We start from the raw sequence: 20032 nt of genomic DNA on the forward strand, positions 1-20032 counted from the left end.
GGATGAAAACTTTGTTTAGTTATGGAAACTTTGGTGTGACGGAATGCTTCTGAGATGTATGTATTGCTGTGTCATTCTGGAGATAGCGGCCCGCTTTTTTAAGGGTTGAGAGTGTGACATTGCTGTGTTAATAATTACATTTGGCATTCCATGTCTTATTCTTTCTGGTGTTGGTGTGGCTGACGCCCACCAGCTGCAGGGCCACCCCAAAGCGCACCCAGGGTCCCTTCACCTGCCAGAACTGCAGCTTCTCCTGCATCAAAGAAACAGAGACTCCCGCCATGACAGAACACAACAAGCTCTGATGCATCCTGATCAACAGCCGCTCTGCACGCAAACACGTCGTCGAGCTCTGGGACCTACTCGACACCGCATCCTCAGACGTCGCCTTCCTGACCAAGACCTTGATGAACGAAGCCTCCTCTCCAGACATCGCCATAGCCGTCCCCGACGGATACAAGATCGCCCGCAGAGACTGCATCAACGGAGTCGGAGGAGGAATCGCCATTGTCCACAAGAAGACCATCAGGGTCTCAACAAACACCGACGACACTCTCAGCACCGCCGAACACATGCATTTCCAGATCCACACGGACCCCAAGACCACCCTAATAGGCACCCTCATCTACAGACCACCCGCACCCGGCCACAATTCTGCGACGCCATCGCCGACTTCATCAGCACACACGCACTGACCTCCACCGACTACATCCTCCTCGGAGACCTGAACTTTCACCTGGAGAACAACAACGACAGCAACTCCTCCACCCTGATAGACAACCTCGCCAACCTCGGATTGGAACAGCTCGTCGCGACGCTGACCACATCACCGGACACACGCTAGATGCCATCTTCTCCTCAAGCCCCCATGTCTCCCTCAGCCACGTCTCCAAACCCACCTGGACCGACCACCACTGCATCCACTTCACCTTTCGGAAACCCATCGCACATCACCGCACCCTACAGATCCCCCGTCGCCGCTGGAGCAAAATCACCGAAGCACAACTACAGACAAACCTCGCACTCAATCCTCCGACCAACCCTGCCAACCCCGGCGACGGTGCGCGCACCCTCAGACGATGGATGGACGACTACGCCAACACCCTAGCCCCGCTGAAAAAACAAACCCTCAAAGACCGCAGCAAGAGAGCAAACTGGTTCACCCCGGAACTCCTAGCGTCTAAGCGCACCTGCCGGAAGCTGGAGAACATATGGCACAGCGAGAAGTCACCAGGCAGCCGCACTGCCTACAAAGACGCCATCCACAACCACCACTGTTTCATCAGGACCGCCAAGAGAACCTCCTTCAAAAACCGCCTCGACAACAACGCACACAATAGCAAGGAGCTCTCCAACCCCAGCTCCCACGCCAACGACATCCCGCCATCGCAAGCCCTGTGCAACTCCCTCGCCACCTTCTTCCACCGCCAGATCGCCGACATCCACGACAGCTTCAACCCCCGGACGACCCCAACAGGCCCCATCACGACTGACCCACCTCACCCCACCGACCACGACCTCCTGACAACCTGGGCCAACGTGAGAATCGAAGACACAATCAAGACCATGGGCACAATCCACCCCGGCTCGCCGTCTGACCCTTTTCCACACCACATCTTCAACAAAGCCGGCAGCTCCATCGCACCCCACCTGCGCAACATCATCAACCTCTCCTTTGAGACCGCAACCTTCCCTGAGAGCCGGAAACACGCCGAGATCAACGCCCTACTGAAGAAACCCAAGGCGGACCCGAGCGAACTCAAAAACTTCCGGCCCATCTCCCTGCTTCTGTTCCCAGCTAAGGTCATTGAGAAGATAGTCAACATCCAGCTCACCCGCTACCTCGAAGACAACAGCATCCTAGACCCCTCCCAGTCAGGATTCCGCAGCAACCATAGCACTTAGACCACCATCATCGCCACTACAGAAGACATCAAGATCCTACTGGACAACGGCGAGACGGCGGCCCTCATCCTTCTGGACCTCTCCGCCGCCTTCGACACTGTCTGCCACCGCACACTACGCACTCGACTCCACGACGCAGGGATCCGAGACAAGGCCCTGAACTGGACCTCCATCTTCCTCTCCGGCAGAACCCAGAGAGTCTGCCTCCCCCCCGTTCCGATCCGAAGCCTACGAGATCATCTGCGGCGTCCCACAGGGCTCCTCCCTCAGCCCGACGCTGTTCAACGTCTACCTGGCGCCCCTCGCATGCATCGCCCGACATCACGACCTCAACATGATCAACAGGAAAAACTTGCTCCTGAGGCGGAAGCCGGGAGAAATGCTTGAGAATCTTTTTAAAATTGTAACTGCTGCTTTTATTTACCTGCTTTGTTCTTCCTGGGCATCTCCCCCTTGAAACTTGGTGTGCTAGGTACCCCCACGCAGCGGATCTTAGCGCTGTCGCGGGTTGAAAACATCACTCACCACCATTACCCACTAGCCCACAGGACACGCCCACAGGCCACGCCCACTGTCGTGAGGCCACGCCCCCTCTCTCCATATCCATGTGCATTTCTCGTACGCGCAGCGGGCGCGCCGTCAGCGCGCCGTCGGCGCGCCTAAGGCAAGCCCGTCTGCGCCCGTCCGCGACCGGTCGGGACCAGGGGCCACGCACCTTATTTCTGCTTTTGTCTATACCTCAGCTCAATTGCTTTCTCTTAATGCGATTCAGTCCATCGCTCCTTCTTTTCTTCAGCGTATTGCCGCTCTGGGCATCTCTGCCCCCTTGCCCCCTGTGTCTCCTCAGTTATCCGCTCCTTCCCTACCTGACCTCCTCCCCTTTTTTCACCCATTACGCCACCCGCTATGGCTACTGACTGCCTCCTAAACACTCGATCGGCAGGCAGGCACCAGCTTGAGCTTTTTAATTTATTGGACACTGAAGCTCCTGATTTTTTGTTTCTCACAGAGACTTGGTTCTCGGCTGATTCCCTCCCCGATCTACTGTCCACCCTACCCGACTCTTACTATGCCCTTCGGGCGGATCGTCCTGACGGTAAAGCCGGTGGGGGTGTGGCGATGATTACTCGTTCCAATTTTCAGTTTCAGCTTCTTCCTCACTCTCCTATACTTGGTGTTGATTTTTTAGTTGCCCGATCTCTCAATCTTCTGGTCCCCCTTACAATAGTTCTTATGTATCGTCCCCCCCCCCAAAAAACATGCCTTCTTTTGTGCCTGCTCTCCAGGATCTCTTGGCTACGCTTGTGGTCAATAACTCCTCTGTGCTCCTTCTGGGAGATTTTAATTATTGGCCGGGCGACCCCAGGGAAGACCAGTTCTCTAAGGATTTCTCGGCCACTCTCCAGTGTCTCAACTTCCTCCCCCACGTTCACTCCCCTACCCATGTTCATGGTCACATTCTAGATCAAATATGGTCAGCCAGTCGCACTATTCTTTCCCCCACCATTCTCCCATGCACCTGGTCCGAGCATTTTTTTTATCTCTTTTTCTATTGAGCTTGGTGTTCCAGAGATACCCCTCTTACCCAAGAATATTTCTGCTCGCAGTTGGAATCGGGTCGATTTCAATTCTCTCCCTTACTTCCTCTCTCCCTGATCTCTCTAACCTCCCCCTTGATCTTCAAGTAGACACCGTGAATCATTGGCTGTCCTCTTCCTGTGACCTGGTTGCCCCCCTCAGGAAAGTTAAGATCTGCCGCCCCCATGATGCCCAAAAGTGGTTCACGGATGAGTTGAAAATTCTTAAATTGGACCTTAGGCGCTCTGAACTACTGTCCTCTCCTGCGAGCCAAATATAAGTCTCTCCTAGCTAACTACAAGAGGGCTATCCTCTCAGCTTAAACCATTTATTTTTCAGAGAAAATCACATCATCAGCCAATAAGTCCAAAGAGATTTTCTCCATAGTTCGCAACTTAGTTGCGTCTGATAGGGCCAACCCTAATCTCATCCCCTCCCAAGCTCTCGGTCTGTCCTTGAATGATTTCTTCATAGAAAAGATTGCGAAGATCAAATCTAACATCCCGTCAGTATCCTCGCCATCTCTATTCCCTGCCCTTCCTTCGCTCTTTTCCTCTCTTGATCAGTTTCCCCCTATCTCTATGGACTCCTTCCTTGGTCTCCTTCAGAAAGTGAAGTCAGGTTCCCCGGCTGACTGTTTCCCAGCTCGCATTCTGAGAGCTTTTGAGCCATTGCCCTGACCCCCCCCCCTTTCCCTTCTTAATGCCTCTGTTTCCTTCGGCTTACTTCCGAAATTCTTCAAATCTGCCATAATATTTCCTATTTTAAAAAAGCCTGGTTTAGACCCCTCCCTCCCATCTAATTTCAGACCTATTGCCCTTCTTCCATACCTAGGGAAGATCTTGGAGAGTTACATCACAACTTGTCTCTCTACTTTTATTGAGGACAACCATCTTTTGGCCACCCACCAAGCGGGATTCCGCCCGGCCCATTCTACTGAGTCAGTGGTCCTGTCCGTTCTAGACGAGCTAAAGAGCAAGGCCGATTCCAACTTACCACAAGCCTTGGTGCTCCTTGATTTGTCCGCTGCATTTGACACTGTCGATCACTCCATCCTTCTCGGCCGTGTCAGCGAAGCGGGCATTCGGGGCACTGCTCTCTCTTGGCTCGCTTCTTTTCTGAAAGAACGGACTCAGGCGGTCCATCTTTCTGGCTTTTCTGCCACCCCGCTTGGTTCCATGCGGGGTCCCCCAAGGCTCCTCCCTGTCCCCTCTTCTTTTTAATCTCTATATTTGCCCCCTTATTCTTTCTCTTCTTGACATGGGGGTCTCCGTGTATAATTATGCGGATGATCTCCAGTTAGTATTTGATCTTTCTTCTCCCTTGGACTCCCAGCCTAAATTCCACTCTACCCTTGTCTTCATCTCTGAGTGGATGAACCTTAACCAACTTAAACTCAATCTGGACAAGACGGAGTTGGTCCTGACTGGCCCTACCATCTCCCCTTGGTCTGCCACTTTTTGGCCTTCCATCTTCGGCCCTGCCCCAGTACCGGCGGCTTCAGCCAAGACCTTGGGCATTAAAGTCAGTCGGGACCTCTCCATGCATGCCCAGATTAGTTCAGTTGTTTCTTCCTGTTTCCTTTCCCTTCGGATTATCCGAAAAGTCTCCCGTTTCTTTTCTCCCGATGCTCTTAAACTCATTATTTTAGCAATGATTCTCTCCCGGCTTGATTACGGGAATAGCCTCTTTGTGGGCATTCCGGCCTACGAACTACGCCATCTTCAGGCTATTCAGAATCAGGCCGCCCGTCTTATCCACCACCTTCCCAAGTTCCATCATATCACCCCTGTTCTGAAATCCCTTCACTGGCTCCCCATTAGCCAGAGATCCCTATTCAAGATAGGATGTCTGGCCTTCATGGCCCGTGCCCGCACTGCCCTGTATTTATTAATTCCCTTATCAGTCCCTACACTCCCAGTCGTGCCCTCCGCTCCTCCAACCAGGCCCTTCTCAATGTTCCTCGCTTTCGGAGATCCAAAATGGGAGGTACTAGATCTCTGTATTAGCCCCTCGCTTTTGGAACAGCCTCCCATTGTCCATTAGATCTACTCCAGTTTATTCACAATTCCGTAAGGCCCTTAGGACCTTTCTGTTCTCCCAAGCATACTCCTGCTGATTTCCACCCCGGCAGATTTTTGTGCTCCTCAGTCCTTAACTCTAGCGCCATGAAGCCGCTTGGTCACAGTGCGCTCTATCAAGAACTTTTTAACTAACTAACTCCTACGCCGCGAGACACAACTGATCCTCTCCCTCACCAAGGACCCCCTCACCGCCAAATTCAACCTCCACCAGGGAATGAAGGCCATCGCCGAATGGATGGAGGACAGCCACCTTGAGCTGAACACAGCCAAGATGGAGATCCTCATCCTTGGGCCCAACCCCTCAGCATGGGACGACTCCTGGTGGCCTGCGTCACTGGGGAAACCCCCCGCACCCACCAACCACGCACGCAACCTGGGAGTCATCCTCGACTCGAAACTCACCATGACCAAACAAGTCGACGCTGTCTCCTCCACCTGCTTCAACACTCTCTGTATGCTCCGCAAGATCTACAGATGGATCCCGACAGACACAAGGAGAACAGTCACCCAGGCCCTAGTCAGCAGCAGACTCGACTACGGAAACGCCCTCTACGCCGGCGTCCCGACCAAGCTCATCAACAGACTGCAAAGAATCCAGAATGCCTCTGCAGCCTGATCCTCGACGTCCCGCACCGCGACCACATCACCCCCCCACCTCAGGAACCTGCACTGGCTCCCTGTCGACAAAAGAATCTCCTTCAAGCTCCTGATCAACGCACACAAGGCACTCCCCAAGTCCGGCCCAGCCTACCTCAACAGTCCACTCTCCTTCTACGCACCCAACAGGAAACTCCACCCCGCAGACCTCTCCCTGGCCACCGTCCCACGCATCCGTAGAGCCACAGCCGGAGGCAGATCCTTCTCCCACCCCGCCACCACAACCTGGAACACCCTCCCCCTCATCCTACGACAAACCAAAGACCTTCTAACCTTCAGGAGAAAACTCAAGAAATTGCTGTTCGACCAGTAGCAACAGCACCCCCCTTCTCCCCCCCCTCAGCGCCTTGGAACCCTTGCGAGTATGTAGTGCCCTCTACAAATTGTATTGATTGATTGATTGATTGATTGACCAACCAGTCGCTCACTTTCGCTATGTAAACCCCTATCATGTTTTTGTTTGTAACTGCTCTGTACTGTAACTTAATACCTATAACTGCTGAAGTGTTCATTACTATGCAAAATTATTAATAAAGTTTGAAAATATTAATTGAAAGAGAGCACCACATACATTATTGTTCCCCATGATTAGATCAAAACCAAAAATTCCCCCAAAAAGAGCTAAGGTATACTCTGTCCACTAAAATCACCAGACCTATCAATGACTCCCCATTAAAACACATGCAAGCCAGGTTCTCCGCGCAGGCTACAAATGTAATATGGAATGCAAACGCGAAGGCAAACACATTTCCCTGACAAAACGAGGGAACTTTTGACACCAATGCAATTGAGCATATGAGAACACACATACAAACTAAATACACAGGTCAAAAGAAAGACAGGAGAGAGGCATTATTAGAAATGTGGGCCACCTTCTTGGAGGCCCAGATTGATAATCCTACACCACAGATAGCTAGTAAGGCGTCAGCACCTCCCCCACCATATGCAGATATGGTGGTGCTCAATCCAGCTCCCCTGCATTAGGATATTCCAATCAACCAATAGCAGAATCTAGCAGGCCCCCTCCAAATGACGAACAGTTAGGCCCAAGCATGAGAAATTGGCAGGCCAGCAAGCCCAGACATTTCCAGCGCAATCCAAGTCTGGTGAAAAGGTCCTCAGAAGCTGGACCTCCTATCTGTCGCGTCTGACAAATAAAACCGAAGCAGCATGGAGAACACGTACTCCCTTTGGTTCAGTCAAACATACACGACTGACAAGGAGATTTGTGGTGGTTCTAGACAGTGATACAGCAAGTGGGGGTTAGAAAGGTAACCCCAGTCCCCCGGGAACCAATGACAAGGGTGAGGCTACAGGATTTTCCCAGGTAGCCAAGGAAACAGAGAGCAAATTTAAAGGTGAAGCGCGACCAAAAAGGACAGCGCATAGCTCAGAGCAACTGAGGCAACCTAGACGGGATTAGGAAGAAAGAAGTGAGCTAAGTCGAGAGAAACACTTGCACCCAGGAAGCACAGCAGCGCTTCCTGGGTAAGGAAGCAGGGGTAGGTACAGGGTCCTGATCGGGGAAGAACCAGAGGTAGAATTAGATTGAAATTGAAATTGGCACTTGTAAAGCACACTTATACCCCAACCATCCGCGGTGCGTCCATCGGGGCGTAGTGGCGTAGCCCCACTAAGCCTGGACGCACCGTGAGCATATAGCAGCCAGCAGCACTAAAAGTAAAATAATAGTAACTGTCACTCACAAATAATAATAAAGCGCCGCAGCGCAGCACTTCAATTCTGGGACACACCCGATGGATGCGGAGTGCGCAGGGGGTGGGGCTGGCCTGCTGCAGCTTGAGTGACAGTCTGCAGCAGGCCAGCAGCAGTAGTGTGCGCATGAGGATTTCTGGGCTGTGACTAGCCCGAGCATGCGCTTTACTGTGAGTTCCCCCTTAGAGGGACCAAAGGGGCCGGGGGTGCTGCCATAGCCGGGGCCCTGGGGTTTGAAAGGCGCCAGGGCGAGTAGTCAGTGTGCCCCCCTAGCCAATCCTGGCGCTGCATGCAGCGCCAGGATTGGCTGGCCCACCGCGCAAAATCCATTTTTGGATGCCGCGCGTGGGTGGTGGCACATTGCTCAGTCAGCACTGCATATAATGGCCAATCACTGTGGGACTTCTGCATGTGAAGCCATGCAGTGATTGGCCATTCAGGAGTCGGGATGCGCCGCGCGCGCCGTGACGTTTTGGTACTCCTCGACCTCTAATGTGTAGGGAGTCGTCACCATGTGCGCACTTGTAAAAAACAAGGGTTCCCTGTAATCACGATATTGAAACCCCTAGGTCAGGGAAAAGGCAGTGTGTGAGTATCAACCCAGGCGGTAACAAACAGAACTTGCCCACATAATAGTGATGGAAAGCAACAACCTACTTCTGTAGAACAGACAGTTTATTTTAATTAGACAAAATACATAAAAATTCACCAAAGTGAATATATTAAAAACTTTTTTTCAAGGAAATCTATAAAAGAAATTAGTACAAAATAATCACAATTTCATAAAAACATAAAATCATAATAACAGTTCTTGAATTAATCAAAAAACTTGTCGACGCGCGTTTCGGCGACCAACGCCTTCTTCAAGACAAACAGATTTTCGAGTTCTTCTGAGCTGTTTCGAGAGCACAATTTGCTTTATATGGCACCGCTTCTTACAAGGGTGAGAAACCTAGGACGTATTTAAATTGATACGTGTGAGAGATTCCACATCATTAAAGTTGCGTTGAGGTCTGGATAATCTTTATAAATTTCAAGTCACTCGAGTGGGATTGTTTAAGAGTTAAATGTTGCTAATATAGATATAAAATAAATGTGCCTCGCCTCCACTATTCCAAGCCGACATAAAATGGATTAGCTTCAGCGAGCTTCCTTTCCGTCACTTTAGATGTGTGTCAGAGATGTGTGTCGGAGAATAATTTCCTGCCGATTCATTAGGCGCTGGCTTGCGAGGATAAACGCACCAGTACTGTTTAGGAGCGGCTAGTTGGCGTGTGGAGGCTTGCTGATTTCGGCAAACGTTTCCGGGTCAGTGTTGACGACGAGATAAACAATCCCACTCGAGTGACTTGAAATTTATAAAGATTATCCAGACCTCAACGCAACTTTAATGATGTGGAATCTCTCACACGTATCAATTTAAATACGTCCTAGGTTTCTCACCCTTGTAAGAAGCGGTGCCATATAAAGCAAATTGTGCTCTCGAAACAGCTCAGAAGAACTCGAAAATCTGTTTGTCTTGAAGAAGGCGCTGGTCGCCGAAACGCGCGTCGACAAGTTTTTTGATTAATTCAAGAACTGTTATTATGATTTTATGTTTTTATGAAATTGTGATTATTTTGTACTAATTTCTTTCAATGTATTTCCTTATTGACTGTGTATTGAATTTCTTTTATATATTTCCTTGAAAAAAGTTTTTAATATATTCACTTTGGTGAATTTTTATGTATTTTGTCTAATTAAAATAAACTGTCTGTTCTACGGAAGTAGGTTGTTGCTTTCCATCACTATTATGTGGGCAAGTTCTGTTTGTTACCGCCTGGGTTGATACTCAAACACCGTCGTCACCATGTGCGTGCAGGCAGGACTCAGGAGGAGGAGCACACAGACGTCCGCACTTCGACACATCACACACGTCGAAGTCAACTGATTGAAGTAGGTGTGCTGCTCTTAGTTGAACTTGTGTGTAAAAAAAGTTGTCAGTATATGTGCACAGCACAGTGTGCAGTGCAAAATGAATTTTAAAATAGTGAGCTTGTGCGATGGCTGCCGCAGTGTGTTGTGTCCTCACACAGACACAGTTGCTTGTGAGTTGTGCCTCCTTCCTGGCGACGACTCGAGCGGGGCCCCCCCTACACTACTTCACCCAGGACAGAGGACAGACAGTCCACGGCTTCAAAGGACAAGAACTGCCGTGAGGTCAGGCAGGGGATGGACGGTGGACGAGGAGGCGAGGCAATGGCTGTGGCCTGGGCCAGTTTGCAGACACGCGGAGGGGCTGCCATGCCATATCCTATTCTTTGATCCCATCCTGGACCTGCACATAATCGGGGGGTCTGCCAGAAAAGGCATCCTTACTAACAGCTCCCGACACAGGGATATAGGAGCCAGGGAGGGGTGGGAGTACGAAAAGCGACATATTACCAAACCTATAATCAATATTCACTCCGGGACCGGGACCACGGAGATGTCATCTCCATTAAAAAGCGTCCGACTGCGGTCGCGTGGCAAAGTTGATAAATTAGTCCCACGGTGGCAGTAATGAATACTACATGATTCAGTGTGGTCTTTAACCTTACTGACTCTGAAGGATGGTGTGATATTAACTCCCTAAACTGGGATCTCTGCCTGGTAGCCGGATGCTTTGCCTTTACGTCTCTGCCCCACACCCTAACAAACAGAAACCAGGCCTCAAATGGCCAAGACCTTTGCGTAATTTTTTTTCACTTGCAGGTTAAGTTACATGTTTGCCGGGCACCCCCAATTTAACATTCTTCTGGCTATTGTGGGCTTAAGCCTTGATTAGAGAGAGAAGGACAGAATATGCCTGGGGGGACTGGTGACTGAGAGGGAGAGGGCTTTAAATATGTGTGTGCATACAGGTGAATTTGCAAGTGTACGCATGCTCCGGTTTGTGACATTGAATGTGCACACCAGTGTCAACCGGGGTGTGTATATGTATGTGTGTTTGTGATTGCCTAGAGGTTATTCGAAGGATTGCGGCTGAGTGCAGAAGAGTGTGGGTGTGAGAAGTGCATTTCTTTTCCTTGTGTTAGTCTGTGATACAACGGCGTGAGTCCATGTGTGGGAATTAGGTAATTTTATGTTGGATTTGTGAGTAAGCTTTCTGAACAGGGTCATGGATACGAGTGATTGAACGTGTCGTTGGGTGTGCAAGTAAAAGTACAGTTGAGTGTGCATTGAGTGAGGGGTTGTGGGATGCACAAGTTGCTCTGTGAAGGTGCAAGCAAACCTTACTGTGTATCTGTTAGTGAGTGAATCAGTGACTGAGATAGTGTCAGTGGATTAATGCCATAGCATCTCAGTGTGTACCTGTGAAAGTGTGCCAGTTGATTATGATTGCACACACTGCAAGCACTGGATCAACTCTTCACCTCACTGGGCAAGAGCAAACACGTTGTTCTATTCTACCAAATGCTCCCACGATATGTGAGGTATTGAGTGGGGCGCACGGTTAAAAGCACAAATTTGAAGAGGGTCTGCTTAGAGGCAGTGACATAGTAATAGCTCGATGGGCCCCAATGCAAGATGATACTGTGCCCCCATTCATGAGTTTTGTATTACAGCCAATAACAGCGGTCGCACTGATTATATTACGACAGTGACTGAGGCTAGGGACCGGTCTACAATACTCAGACTGCTATCAATGAGACCGTTAGCGTACACCTGCAGCAATTGTATGTGCAGGAGACACTGCCTGGCAGGTAACAGAACAATGAGTATTTATGTTTGTCAAATGTAATGGACTTACCGATGTCAATGAAAGGTAGGAACGGCTGTGAGCACTGCATTTGTAGTATTTGTTTTTACACAAAAATAACAGATATTAAAAACAATAATAATAATTATAAAGCAAGTGAGCCTTGCGATTCAGAATTCACATATCTCCGGATATGCATTCTACAGCCAGTGCCTCATTGATGCTTAGCAAACGCAACCAACTGTGATGGACAGCTTAAGAAGATGAGGCGTGAATAATATTGGCTCTATCCCACCTCTCTCCCAATTACAACATTAATGACTTTTTAAACTCAGGCTCCATCTATAACAAAGATCATCAACGCCCTACAAGGACCATGGATGTCCGACCGCTCAAAATGCACCAAACATCATGCGTCTCTTTGAGGAAAGGATAGTCATTTCACCTTCGGAGGTAAGGAGGAAGTTTTACTGGTATTAGTCTGCTGGGCTACTGCCAGTACACTGGCACATGACAGACTGGGGAAATGAAGTACCAGTGGCTTTCCCAATACAAACCAAACAAATAACAGAAGCGGGACAAACACCACTCTTCGAAGACTCTTGGATCCTATTGAAATAGCTCTCTCTGCTTTACTGATCCAAAATAGTAAGGGGGTGATATAAGAGATGGGCCTTTACACTGGTGCACTCAGAAATTTGCCTGGAGGCGACAAGTGCAAAGAACAGACCGAAGGTACTTTTTCAAGGGTGGCAGACGCTAAAAGAAAGTGCACACATGCAAATAAAGGGTGATTAGGATGTCTGGTGGCTGCAGTTAAGAACAATATAATGTTGAAATATATACTCATATCCCACTCTTAACTGACCATGAACGGCAAACTAGTACCTCTTCAATAGTCAAAAACAGTGCATGTTGTATGCTCACTGTCGGGTAAAGGTGCACAATTTTAATGTGCTTACGGTTATTGTTATTGAAGACTCTTGACGCACCAACACATATGCCATTTGTGGGCAGAAGATACATTGCACCTGCCATAGAATACTATCATAGGTGAACCAGAAAAGGTGGAGGGATGTAAGCCTTTCCCCAGAATCCCCCTGGTTTGAGGAGATATGCGTCAGCTGGTTGTGTTCTAGTATTTTGGTTCAGTCCATCAGTGGACCAGTTCATAAAAAACAGAGGGAAGCCCTTGCCTGGGTCTTCTGGTGGCCACTGAAAATCCCTACCCAAAAAGATATACCATCCTGTATGCTGCACAATGTAAGATGCTTGCAGGTCCTACCCATGCCTCATCCCTAGCAGAACATTTCCAAGCAATGGGAAAGAAGACACACTCTATTGTATCACGGCAGCTTGATCTATTAGTGTGTGGCGAAGCGTCGGGGGTGGTTTGGGGTGTTCCACCACCTTAATAAATGTATCCTTTAATAAATAGTTGGGTACAGGAGCTTTCAGTCGGGTATGGTTAGATATCTCTCAGATTTCACCTTGGATTTAAAATACTCACTCAAACAAAAACACAGGCCTTCCTATGCAACACTGTGTGCTTTATGTCCCAGGGATGTGTGTTTGTGTGCAGATATGTGTGTGAACGTGTGTGTGTGGGGGGGTCTGTGTGAGTGTGTGTGGATTGATGTGTGGGTGTGGGTGTGAGACTGTATATGTGTGCGTGTCTATTAATGTATCAATACAGCTATTAATGTAATAACTGCACTTTCACAATTGCTTTATTAACCTTCCTGCTTTCTCAAACTTGCTTGAAAATGCACCTTTTGTCCACGCTTTTTTCAAAATCTTCTCGGGGGGAATTCTCCCCGAACCCTCCTTAGGGGGTTCGGGCTCGCTCTCTGCGCTCGCTCGCTACGGTGCAGTATTATCATTTTACGCCCACCACTTTCAAATGGCAACAGCCGCCCCTGACCCCAACTGGGGTGTCCTGAAGCTGTAACGCATACCACTGTGGAACCCTTCCTGGCTTTTCCCTGTGAAAAGTCCACTCCTGGGCACCCCCAAGGTGAAGCCAGGCATCCCAACGCTGTTGGGGCCGTTGTGGAGATTAAGCAAGCTTTTGCCCAGAGTTGCAGAGTGGGACCCATAATTAGATTAGGCACCGAGGCGAGAATTATCAGGTCCAAGGAAATTGAGCCCAAGACCCGCCGAAGGCGTGAATTGAACCCTGGTCCCGGGCCAGACCTCTACATCAGGTTCTGCCGCTCTAACCATTGAGCCACACTTCTCCACAGATAAGAGGCTTCCGGCAGGGATCCGAACCTCACCAATAACTCAACATAGGAAAGGGAGAGGGAGGAGCCTAGCTCGAGGACGGAATGGCCGCGTTTTAGCTCGGCTCCGTCGGCCCTCCGGCTAACCTTGACTATCCTGCAATATATCCTGCACTGCTACGATACTTCAATACAGAATTTGAAATTTAAAGATCCACTCTTACTCACCGTCTGGTCCGGAGGTTCCTGTGTGCTGTGGGTCCGCAGCTGTGCCCTCGGTGAGATTGAGGCCTCCGGTCACCCAAGACAGGGACCTCGCCTGCGGGACCCGACCGGCGGAGAAGAGATTGCCGGCACCGGCCGCGAAAGTGAGCCACTGGTGGGAACCGTTATGCGTGTGCCCCGGAGATCCTGAACCGGCCCCGACGACTGGGCCGTGCGGCTGGAGGGGGACGAGAAGTGTTGGGGGCTGACCGTGTGAAGGGGTCCCTTCGCCTTTGTCCTGTCCGGCGGCCCTGAACCCCGCGCCTGGCTCTCGCCTGTGGGGCCTGCCACTGTTCGGAGGGGACCCCCCCCCATCGGGCGCTCACCCATCCTGTGCCGGTGAGGCCGTTGTTGGGAGCCTCCGGAGGTCTGTAAAGTCCTCCATTTGGGAACTGTTTGGGGGCCCACGGTGGAGTGTGGGGCGGCGAAACTCACAAGATGGCTACCGACAACGTGGGGGATGCTCCGCTCTGCATCGGCGCTCCTTCCCGGCTGGACTGTGCGGAGGCCTGGGTGTGTAATCGAGCGCCCACGCCCGGAGATGTCCTGGACGCCTTGATGTCATTGTACACTATCTTGGCCCCCGGTGCCTCTGCCGACCCCATGCGGCTCGCCGCCATTTTGGGCCGCCACTCTTCCATGCACCCCTATCGTCCTGATGCCGCCATTGTTTCGCCCCCTTCGGCTGCGCCAGGAGTTGCTGTTGTTATTCTTCGGCCGACTGATGGGCCGGTGACTTTTGACCCTCTGCCTCCTCACCGCCTGGATTTCGAGGACTTCCACACGCCGCGGAGATCTACTCCTTCCCGGGTACCTGGGACTTATGGTGGGCCGCTGTTTGATCCCGCTTCGTTGGATTCGAACTTTTGTCCTGGAGGGGTACCTTTGTATTGTCGAATTGCGCATCTGGACTCCGGCTTGCCTTTGCTCGCCCTGTCGTTGCTACTACAATTGACTTGTTTTATTGACTTTTCGCATTCCCTCCGTACGAAGGCTCTCCCTGATTTATATCACTGCCGTGACTCTGGACAACATTACGATTATTTTGTGCTGGGTGGTCCGCTCCATATTCTCCTTTATTGGGTTGGTTTCGTGGTTAGGAAGGGTTTGGGGTGAGTTGTACGACATGATAGTTTGCTGGTTTACCTGCCCGTTGCACTGATGTATGTACTCCCTGATACGGTGAATCGTTACTATCTCTTCCTCCTCCCCCTCCCTGTGATTTTTGCTGTATGTGAAGATGTAGTATTGATTTGATGCTTATTCATTCGTAGGTCGGGGGAGGGTCGCGGCCGAATGTATTTGCTCATATCCTCTGGCTCCTCCCTCACGTTTGTTTTTGTTTTGTATTTCCTCTCCTTCTTTTTGTCTTCTTTCTCTACTTTCCTTTTCACTATATTTCGGGTTTCGGATTAGGGCGACAGGCACGCTGTTTGGAGGGTAGGCCGTAGCCTTCTGCAGGGGTGCGGGGTGGGACGGGTGGGTGGGTTCTTTCAGATGTTTTCTTTTGGTTCTATGGCCCTTTTCTATTCCTTTATAGTGGTGCCGCTTCTGTCCTCGCTTCTCGGGCATGAGTGGGTTGGGGTCTGTTGCTATGCCACTTTTGTCGGTTTCGATGCTTCGTCGCGACTGCCATGCCCTTGTTTTCGCCTGTTCTCCACTTTCTTCTGTACTATTAGCCGCGGGTTGCCTGGCCCGGGGTGGCGCCCATCTTGCACGATTGTGTTTCTCCTTTTATATTTCTTTGTCTTACTCTTTCTCCTTCCTTTCCCCCCCTTTCTGTCCCCCCTTTTTGGTTTCCTCCCCTTTGTTTCCCCCCTATTTTTCCCCCCTTCCCCTTCCCTATCCCCTTTCCCCCCCCCTCCCCTTTTTCCCTCCCCCCCCCTTTTTCCCAGGCTCGTATTGTTAGAAGTGGGTTCGGTTCGTATAAGTTTATCCGTTCCCCTTGTCTCTGTTAGCGTGTTATTGGGTGGGGGACATAAGATCTTGGTAGCCCTTGTATGCTTCTCCACTATATTTTACGTTTATTTTGTGCTGCGATCGACTCGTGCCCTTACATCCTCCTCCCCCCCCAAACCTCCCCCCCTTCCTTTCGTTTAAGCATGGGTGTATTCCTGTTTCTGGGTTATCCCTTGTTTGTGAGTCAGTCATGAGCCTTGTCCCCTTATCATAAAATGGACCTCATTGATCCTGATATTGGGCCGTTATTGCCGCTTATCCCATTTTTAGCGTTGTTTGAATATGTTGCTTGCCTGCCAACTGGCCTTGTGTCGCTTATTTTGATTTCTTTGATCGTCTTTGACTTGTGACCGGCCGGATTGGTTGTAGGCCCGAACATGTTTATCCTAATGATGCAAATAAAGGTCTTCAAAAAAAAAAAAAAAAACATAGGAAAGGGACTGACCAGGAAATAAGAGACCAAGGCATCCTGGTACTGACCCAACCAAGACGCAGGAAAAATAGGATGGCACATTTGCACGCACGCATGAGGGGAGCAGCGACGAAGATGTATGCTGCTTCACCCGAACACACAGGAAGGACCAACTGACCCCAAAGGAGCTAATACCAAGAGAGGAAGGCGAGATCTCTGCGTTCCCATTCTGCCACCTGTTAGCCTAGTGGACAGAGGAAAGAGGCCAGTACAATAGATCTTGGTCAGAGGAAGGATCCTTTGAAGCAGGAGACATGGAAATAACAGAAGATTGTGCCCAACACGGGGGAGGAAACTCTAAGTGGAACTTCCCCTACCTGCAGTAATGTCTAAAAAGATGGCAACGCCATGTCAGACAGAAACCTATAGAGCTACCCAAAGTAAGAATGTACCCAGGGACCATCTATTTGCCATGGGCTCAGATGGATATAGAGGGGTTAAGGACAAAATTACTACCATTGCTGGATGGAACAGGGAAAAGGATCTCATGCTTTGAGAAGAACACTGAAGGAATATACCTAACCATAGGCGATATGAAAGGTCTGCTAAGTAGTCTTAAAGGAGAACAGCTTAACTCAGTGTTCGCCCAAGCTTGCATGCCAGTAATTACGCTGACAGACACCGAGCATGACGGTCTGCATACAATTCATACAGGCACCGGATATGGACAGCCCTGAGGGATGTGTTCCATTACCGCCCAGATGTGGGCGCTTAATGGCGGAGACTATGAAGCCAGGGAAGAGTATTTCCAATTTCTGGATAGAATAAGGGAGTGATTGGGGCAACAGACAGGACAGGCATGGATTGTCATGTAGTTCCCACTAATCCATAGGATCTGTGCGTTTGTGGACAACAGAAACTTTAGGTGAGGTGCCTCGACTGATTCCATGCGCACCTATGGTATGTGTTGGCCCAGAAACCAGTTAGGTCACAGTGCCACCATGCACCCCCCAACCTAAACAGAGAGCAAATGCTTTCTTGCAACCACTAAACATGACAACTGTGACCCCTCAGGGATCATGGTAACAGATCCAGAAACCCTTTCACCCAGTCACACATGCACTCTTGTTCTCAGAGAAATATACAGAGAATACACAATGAGACGTTCTTCAATATATTTATTGAACCAGTGCAGGCATATAAAACAAGATAGTAATCAGGCGTCCTCCTACTATGCAATCCCTACTCTATGTGCATCTAGGGTGTGTGCGAGTGTGTATAGCCAAGAATCCCCCATGAGATGATGATCCAACCCCATTACATAGCGGGACAGAATGTAGGACTCCATCTTAGTCACTAATGGGACACCCCTCACGGAGGTGTTAGGCAGCTCTTTGGTAAAGCCTCTGCATATTGGGACCTCTCAATGTCAGCAGAAGTGTCTCCTCTGGCTAACCCCTGGAAACTGCTTATTTATTTATAGTATAAATAATCCTTGCAATGTATATACGGATTAGCACGTTATGAGTTTGCAGATAGCACTGTCGCCCTGTGGATGAAGTTAGGATGGCATTGTACAGCCTGCAAGACCATGTACTCGGTGTACTCGGCATCTTGCTAATGTTGCAAAAAGCGAAACGTGTAAACAAAGCAGTTTCAGGGAAACTAATCCAAAATTGTCACGCACACAAATATGTGCAAAATGTTACAGTAAAATGGTATTGTGCAGAAAGAGGACAATGTAAGAAAATGTGTAGCATTGCTACCTGCACCTAACTCAGGCACATAACACCCACTCCTCATACTAAGGCTCAACCTAAAAACTATCTAAAAACAGCAGGCAATATACAATAAAAAAAATTGTAAAATCTAAAACCATTCTAAAATTGTGAAAAAGCAATCTCTAAAATAATCTCTTAAAACATACAGTTTGAAATACTAAGCATGCGAAAAGCCAAGGTGCCTAGAAGCAAAGTTATGGAGAGAGAAAAAATAATTTGTTTAAAAAACAGCCCTAATGGTTCCCAACAAACGGCACAGGCAATTGTCTATGTGTTCCGAGTGGTAGTCGCAACATCATTGTTGTCAGCAACCGCAGACGACGTTCCCAGAGAGGCACATCAAACTCTCTCCCGTTTCACTTGAGATCTTGTCCCCAGTACTCCCTTTTCCTCAAAGCCCTCAAAACTTTTCTTTTTACCCAGGCATTTCCCTCTTAAATCGTCCCTTGGCTCCTAGTTTTCTCATTCCTTGGGTTTTGTAGTACTACATAGCGCCATGAAACCGCTCGGTGTACGCGCGCTCTAGAAATATTTTTAAACTCAAACTCAAAGCCGGTTTATAGAGCAAAGGTAATTCCTTACAGTCCCCACTTCAGCTGCTGAATGAGGGACTCCATCCTGTAAGCGTTCTGTAGAGCCGGTATCCAATTCCCTAGGAGCCAAAGTATCCCAGGGTGGCTCGAAGAATGCATTTAGCAGCAATGGAATACACTGGGGATAACTATACCCATGGACCTTTAAATGGTCCATCAGTGCCTTAATGTCCAATGGCGCAACCAAATGCGATCTAAGACAGAAATCCAGTAGGCATTCATGACTGCACATCAGACAGCTAAATACAGGTTGTACACAGGTAGGCCTACAGGCCGAGGTGTGCCGAAGCAGTGTATCATGCACTCACAACATTGCAGGTCTGGCAGTACTGTCTTCATTCAGCTTTGAACTTGGACATCCATTGCGGAGCAGATATTTTTTAATATTAGAATCCCTGCCACAAGAAGCAGGACAAGCGGAAGACCACAAAAAACGCTTCCCTCCATGGAGTGCACAAATGATGGAATTACTCTGAAAACTGTCTGAAAGGTGCTAACCAGTCCAGAGCCAATACATTAAAAAATGTGTGCTATTTCCTTTGTATTAGTATGGTAAATATTTTAGTAATTTACCTTGATCGGAATTTCTATAATATCAATAAGGTCAAGCATGAAGAGCAGAGTCCGTGGTGGTTGGAATTCGGGGTCTTTATTCAGTAACTCGAGTTAAGGGAGAGCTCCGTCACCTAAGGAGGCTCGGGAATAGTCTCTACTTTAATCACAGAAAACATGGCAATTATACATGAAAAATAGGAAGGAGCTTCCCTTGAGTAATCTCAGTTACAAAGAATGGCGATCATACAGAGATCATGGCAGTTGAGATGAAACTGTGTCACAATAAAGAGGAAGTCATGGCAGAGGCAGAGAGTTAAGAAATAACCCTAGGCTGGTTCCTTGGATAAGAAAAAAAGAGAAATGGTCGTGACAGGTTGTCTGGTGTCGTGTGTTTAGCAAACAGGAGCTGGTTTCTCGGAATTGGTTGTCGTGTCTTGGCAAACAGGGGCTTACTTCTCGGAATTGTCTTGACCATAAGCGGGGGTGGTTACAACGGGGGCTCGTTTTCTCGGAATCGGCTTGACCATAAGAATGTACAGTTGCAGTTTGAGGAAGAGATGTGTTTGCGTGCAATCTTACGTT

The sequence above is a fragment of the Lissotriton helveticus genome, chromosome 5_1 (assembly GCF_964261635.1).
Source record: "Lissotriton helveticus chromosome 5_1, aLisHel1.1, whole genome shotgun sequence".
NCBI classification, from domain to species: domain Eukaryota; kingdom Metazoa; phylum Chordata; class Amphibia; order Caudata; family Salamandridae; genus Lissotriton; species Lissotriton helveticus.